The sequence below is a fragment of the Rhinopithecus bieti genome, unplaced genomic scaffold, assembly GCF_001698545.2.
Source record: "Rhinopithecus bieti isolate Rb0 unplaced genomic scaffold, ASM169854v2 scaffold_53640, whole genome shotgun sequence".
NCBI lineage: Eukaryota > Metazoa > Chordata > Mammalia > Primates > Cercopithecidae > Rhinopithecus > Rhinopithecus bieti.
This window is the reverse complement of record NW_016821871.1, coordinates 1,204,832-1,212,163: the sequence shown is the minus strand read 5'-3', so window position 1 is coordinate 1,212,163 and position 7,332 is coordinate 1,204,832.

The window sequence follows — 7,332 nt, the reverse complement described above, 5'->3', positions numbered from 1 at the left end:
TAAGGGACTTTAATAGATAGCATATTAATTTTAATATGCTTAAGTTTATGGTGGATATATAAATACATTATATTTTTGCCTATTTGGGACTGCTTAATCAATTTTTTAACAATAGTTGTTGATAAATTCTTTTTTTCTGGGTTCTCTATCTGTTCTATCGGTCTATATGTCTGTTTTTGCATTCATACCAGAGTATTTTGGTTACTGCAGCCCTTTAGCATAGTTTGAAGTCAAGTAATGTGATGTCTCCAGCTCTGTTCTTTTTGCTTGAAATTGCCTTGCCTATTTGGCCTCTTTTTGGTCCCGTATGAATTTTAAAATTGTTGTTTTCTAATTCAGTGAAAAATGTCATTGATAGTTTGATAGGTATATCATTGAATGTGTGAACTGCTTCCAGTAGTCTGGCCATTTAAAAAATATTGATTCTTCCCATCCATAAGCATGGAATGTTGTTCCATTTAATTTTGTTATCTCTGATTTCTTTGAGTAGTGTTTTGCAATTTTCTTTGTAGAGATTTCTCACCTCCCTGGTCAGCTCTTTTCCTAGGTATTGTATTGTTTTGTGGCTGTCGTGAACGGGAATGTGTTCTTGATTGGGCTTTCAGCTTGAATGATTTTGTTGTATAGGAATGCTACTGAATGTCATACATTGACTTTGTTTCTTGAAATGTTTCTGAAGTTGTTTATCTGATCAAGGAACTTTGAGCACAGACTATGGGGTTTTCTAGGTATAGAACCATGTCATCTGCAAACGGGGAGAGTTTGACTTCCTCTGTACCTGTCTGAATGCCTTGTCTTTCTTTCCCTAGACTGATTGCTCTGCCCAGGACTTCCAGTACTGTGTTATATAGGAGTGGTGAGATAGGGCATCCTTGTTTTTTCTTTTCTTTTTTTTTTTTTTTTTCTGATTGTCAAGGGGAATCCTTCCAGCATTTTCCCTTTCAGTATGATGTTGGCTGTGGGTTTCTCATAGATGGCCCTTATTATTTTGAAGTATGTTCCTTCAATGTCTAGTCTGTTGAGGATTTTAACATAAAGAGATGTTGATTTTATCAAAAGCTTTTTCAGCGTCTATCGAGATAATCATGGTATTTGCTTTTAGTTCTGTTTATGTGATAAATTACATTTATTGATTTGTATATGTTGAAACCATCTTGCATCCAAGGGATAAAGCCTACTTCATCATGTTGGATTAGCTTTTTAATGTGCTTTTGGATTTGATTTGCTAATATTTAGTTTAGGACTTTTGCAACTTTATTCATCAAGGATATTGTCTGAAGTTTGTTGTTGTTGTTGTTGTTGTTATTGTGTCTCTGCCAGATTTTAGTATCAGGATGATGCTGGCCTCATAGAATGAGTTAAGGAGGAATCCCTCCTCAATTTTTTGGAATAGTTTCAGTCAGAAGAGTAGCAGCTCTACTTTATACATCTGGCAGAATTTGGCTATGAATTCATCTGGTTCTGGCTGGCAGTCTTTTTATTACTGATTTAATTCTGGAACTCATTTTTGGTCTGTTAAGGGATTGTTATTATTTATTTTTTTTTACTGGTTCAGTCCTGGAAGGTTGTATGTGTCCAGGAATTCACCTTTTTTTTTTTTTTTTTTTTTTTTTTTTTTTTTTCAGATTGTCCAGCTTGTGTGCGTAGAGGTGTTCTTAGTAGTCTATGAGGGATTTTGTATTTCTGTGGGATCAGTGGTAAGGTCCCCTTTGTCATTTCTGATTGTTTTTATTTGGATCTTCTATCTTTTTTTCTTTATCAGTCTACCTAGTGGTCTATCTTATTAATTGTTTTCCTCAGAGGTTTCATTCCTTTCTCTTTATTGTTTTTTCTTTGTTTGTGTGTGACTGGGCTATTTCAGAGAGCTAGTCTTTGAGATCTGAGATTCTTTCCTCAGCTTGGTCAATTCTGCTATTAATATTTGTGCATGTATTCTGAAATTCTTGAAGTGAGTTTTACAGCTCTATCAGCTCAGTTTGTTTCTTTCTTTAAATGGCCACTGCATGTTTCATCTCTCATATCATTTTATTATATTCCTTAGAATTGCTGGATTTGATTTTGACTTTCTCTTGAATATCAAAGATTTTTGTTCTTATCCATATTCTGAATTCTGTTTCTGTCTTTTCTGCCATTTCAGCCTGATTAAGAACCATTGTTGGGGAAATAGTGCAGTTGTTTGGAGGTATGAAGACCCTCTGCCTTTTTGAGTTGCCAGAGTTATTGCACTGAGTCTTCTCATCTGTACGAGCAGTATTTGTTATTGCTATCCTTTGGATTTTTTTTTTCTTTTATTTTCTTTCATGTCCTTGGGAGTTTGATTGTGGTATAAGGTGAGTTCAGTCAACTAGCTTTATTTCTGATAGACTTTTGTGGGGGGGAGGGCAAGGCTCAGCTCAGCACTCCTGAACTGTGTGATGTAACTCTGGGGGGTTATGGAGCCCCAGCTTTGTTCTCTTCTCTCGAGGTTGGGCACCCACTGTCCTGGAGGGGCCATAGTGTTCCCAGACTACTGGCCACAACACTCTGAAGGGTGGTGCCCGTCAAAGTGCTTCATGGGGTGAAGGCTGCAGGATCTGTGCTTGTTCACATGTGCTAGCAGCAGAAGCAGCAGCAGCAGCAGCAGCAGCAGCAGCAGCAGTGTGGTAGGGTGCCTGCTCATGGGCTGGGCTGGGAGGTTGGTGGTCCAGGGGCTTCTGGCCTCAGTGCAGGTTTTGGCAGCGGCAGTGGTAGTGGTGCAGTGTGGTGGAGTTGGAAAGGGTGGGTGGGACCCCTGGGGTCTGTGTGTGCATTTGAACTGTGGCAGTGTCTGCACAAGGGCAGGGTGTTCGTGGGCATGGGGCTGATGACCTCAGTGCATGCATTCACACCATGACGGCTGATGTACTTGTGTGTGTTTGTACAAGCCATGGTGGCTTGGCAGCAGGTGTGGGTCCACTCGGGGAAGGGGAAGCAATGTCCATCCATGTGATGGCAAAGCAATGGAGGGGTGGTCGTGGACAGGTGCATGCCGGCAAAGTGGCATGGGTTAGGCTTTGTGGGTAGACTGCTGTGTGTATTGGTAGTGGCCACTCTGCTGGAGCTCACCGAAGGTCAGGCACAGTCTGTCAGCGTAGGGGCTATGATGCACCATGGTTGGGCATTTAAGGCTGCACTGCAAGCAGGCATGTCCAAGCTGCGATCCTGGGAGAGGTCAACAGACAGAAGTGCACTCAAGTCAGGCTGGGCCGGTCTCATGAGCAAGATCATCCCACAATGTTCAGTCCCAGCAGTTCTCCTAAGGCTAGAGTCTCTTATGGGAGAATGGTGAGCTTAGGGGAACGGGTGTCCTTGGCCATGCTCCCCTCCAGATGTTCCTGCATCAAACCATATGGGCTCCATATAAGCTGAAGTTCTGCTCCCACCTCCTCTATAAGCAGCCCTCTATTAGAAAGGTAAGCAATCACAATGATTTTAGTTAGTATGAGGTGAGTAAATGTGGAAAGAATTGGTCAAATTGAAGGTTTTTTTTTTCTTTTTCTGAGACAGAGTCTCGATCTGTTGCCCAGATCAAAGTGCAGTGGCACATCTTGGCTCACGGTAACCTCTGTCTTCCAGGTTCAATTGATTCTCCTGCCTCAACTTCTAGAGTAGCTGAGACTACTAGCACGTGCCACAATGCCCGGCTAATTTTTGTATTTTTAGTACAGACAGAGTTTCGCCATAGTGGCCAGGCTGGTCCTGAACTCCAGGCCTCAACAGATCCGCCTGTCTCAGCCTCCCTAAGTGCTGCGATTAGAGGCATGAGCCACCTTTCCTAGCCTCCAAAAATATATTTTGAAGGTAGAAATGGCAGATATTCCCTGGAAGTCTGTTCTTGAACCTGTATGTTATTCTCCTAGAATTTAGTTCATAGTTATAAACATGGTTAAAGAAAGAGCTATGGTAGAAGGAAGTATTGGTAAATCTTTGGAAAGGCAAGAGAGGAAAAGTGGTAATGGGATAAAACTTATGCTTAGAATGCAAAAGTTTTTCCCTAACTTTAATAATTTTAATAGTTGCTGAACACATTTAAGATTTTACATTAGAGTTATTTATTGAAGAAAAACTTCCCTAAGGAAAGGAGTTCCTGTCCTACTTCAAGGGAAATAATATTAAAAGAGGGCAAGAAGTAGAAATTAGTAGAGATAGGGATAGAGATAGAGGCAGAGAGAGGAGAACAATTTTATGAGGTTGCACTAATGCATTACAATTTGATAAACTGAAAATATATAATAATAATTACACTAGAAATCGTTCTTGCTGCGCTATCCTTCTGATGGTTCACTATATTCTTGTAAAAGATATAAACTCAAATATTTGCATTTGAATTTTTAGGAGATGATTATGTTATTGAGGCTGCAGGCAATATGCTTTTATGATGAATATGATACTAAGCTATTAACGTATGAGAAATAGAATTCATTTGAAATAACTACAATTAAAACCTTGTTCAAATCTTTCTCTTAACCTACATTGTAGAGGTATTGATACTTATACTATTTTTGTTTAGTCTTTCTAATAAAAGGTGACACTTTGGCCAGATGTCATCTCGTCAAGAAAAAAAATATATATTTATTAACTGGGAGGACTGAATCCTACAGGTGTCTCTTTAGCACATGTGGTGTTGAAGAAAAAAATTGCAAACACACCTGCAAGTTTGTCTCCAATGTCTCATCTAAAATAAATCTTTCTCTTTTTAAAAATGTATTATTTCTGTGTGTGTGTTTGTGTGTGTGTCTGTGTGTGTGTGTAAAGTTCTTTCTGCTGAATGTGTATTGATCTTTTCAAGAGAAATATGAAGTGTCTTAGTGTGCTTTCTCTTGCTATAACATGATACCACAGTATGGGTAATTTATAAAAAAATAAATTTATTTCTCATAGTCCTAGAGCCTGGAAAGTCCAAAGTTAAAGATTCTGCATCAGTGAAGGCCATCTTGCTGGGTTATAACATGGTGATGGGTATCACATGGTCAGAGGGTTAGAAGAGAGAAAGCCAAAATGGCTTTTTAGCAGACCTACTCTGGAGATAGTTAACTCACTCCCTCAATAACCCATTAATTCATTATTTTCATAATTAATGAATAGATTAGTACATTAATGAAGATAGAGCTTTTATAAACTAATACTTCTTACAGATATAACATGAATTTTGGAGGGGAAACTCAAATTACAGCAGTTAGTAGGAAAAGAAAAAGACAAAGGGCTAATTGTAATCATATGATCACACAAATTTAGAAATGGCTGGCTAAGGAGACCATCAGTCTATTTCCATTATCTTTTATGTTGGTATTATAACCTTATAAAGCATGTTACATTATATAAATTATTAGAAGAACAGTAATTATGTGATTTCATCATGGTAGTTTTCTAAAGAAAGCAATATTTAAATAATCTTATTGATGAATTATAAAATATCTTAGCAATTGCACAACCAACTTATTTTAAAATGATATGAAATAATTTGTTTGTCATCTAATTCTGACCTGCTAAATGACCAATAAAAATTTGAGGTTTTCAAGATTTACTTTTATTACTACAACTTGAAATATGCGATAAACAGTGTTTCTTGTATTCCAATTCCATAATTTTTCAATAAATATCTTAAGTGGGTCACAGCAACACATAGGTTAACAATATCTAGACAATTTTGTTGCAGGTGGTTCTTGGAGTACAATTTAGAAAAAAAATTTCATTTTGGATGTGTTCACAATAGACAAAATCATATGTGTACTATTTTCTTAATGCTCTACTGACATGAATGACATGTTTTCTAATATCCTGAGAGGACAAAAAATATGTATACATGTTTTTTTTTTTTTTTTTTTGCTCTGCATAAATATCAACAATTTAAATTAGGAAAAGCATTTTATACCACAAAAAATCATTGCTATTTATGCTTGTAAGCAACAAATGATCACTTCATGAATCTAATGGACTATGACTAAGTTGTACTTTCTGAGTACAAAACTAGTACTGGTAACTCTAGCTTGAAAGGAATGTCAAATCAATTTATTAATATGCTTTTTACTTGTATACTTTTAAATTTGATTTCAAGAGAAAACTTAAAGACATCTTACACTGATTTTATATTACAGTGATATTATATGGTAATTTTAGGTGATAATTTATTAAAATTTTTGAAGTAGATTTCAGATAATCAAATAACTACATAGCTCATAATATTTAAATTAAGAAAATACCCTTAAGTTGATATTTGTAATGAATTAAACTGTATGACTTACTAAATCTACTAAATGATTGAGCCATCAATATAGAACCGTTGGAAAAATATGTGAATTCATCAACTGTTCTTCTTCCATGACCTTAGTAATTAATCATTTGAACTTTATTAATAGCATATATGAAATATAGGAAAAGAATGAATTACACAACGGAGATAATTTATATTTTGTCACATACCACGCACAAGAGACTATTTCTCCCCACTTACACAATTAAAATTTTATTTTAGTTTTAATCAACACTTATATAGTGACTTGAAAAAAGTGAGTATTTAGTGTCAATATTGATTTATATTTTATTAAGAACTTTATTGAAATCTTCCAAAGGTTAGTTTTAAGTTAAATTCCAAAATAAAGTGAAATGCGTATATATGTTTTGATATTGAGATACCACTACTAAAGTTAGTTCTGTGTACATACAAGCACACACATCTCTTAGAATCATGGTACAATTAAACTATTGGAAGTCTTGATATTGTAGATTCACTTCTAACCGAGATGATCCATTGCAGGATTCTCTAGATTATATGTCTACTAAAATTGGCTAAAATCAATAGAACAGAAAGATGAATTGTCCACTTCTTATTTATACTCAATTGGTCAAAGTCATACATTGAAAATGTTTCTTATTGTTAATAGAACATTTACAAATAGTGTATTGAATATTTTTTCATGTAGTTCTCTAGGCAAATTGAATCTGGAGCCAGAATCTTGTCTCAATCCTTGCTCTGACACACAGCTGCATGAATTCTGAATCTACCTTTCCTTCTTGTGTCTAAATTTTCTCATATAAAATGAGCATTATATTAGAATATGTTTCAGAGGAGTGTTTTGTTATTTGTTATGAAGATTCAATGTAGAACCTTCTGTGTAGAAAATATATAGAACAGGGCCTGGCATATCATTAGCTCTATCTATCTATCTATCTATCTATCTATCTATCTATCTATCTATCTATCTATCTATACTATATATGTATATATGGATACACACACATAGAGACTATATATATATATATAAAGTAATATGTGCATTATGTGTACATGTGTGTGTGTGTGTGTATATATATATA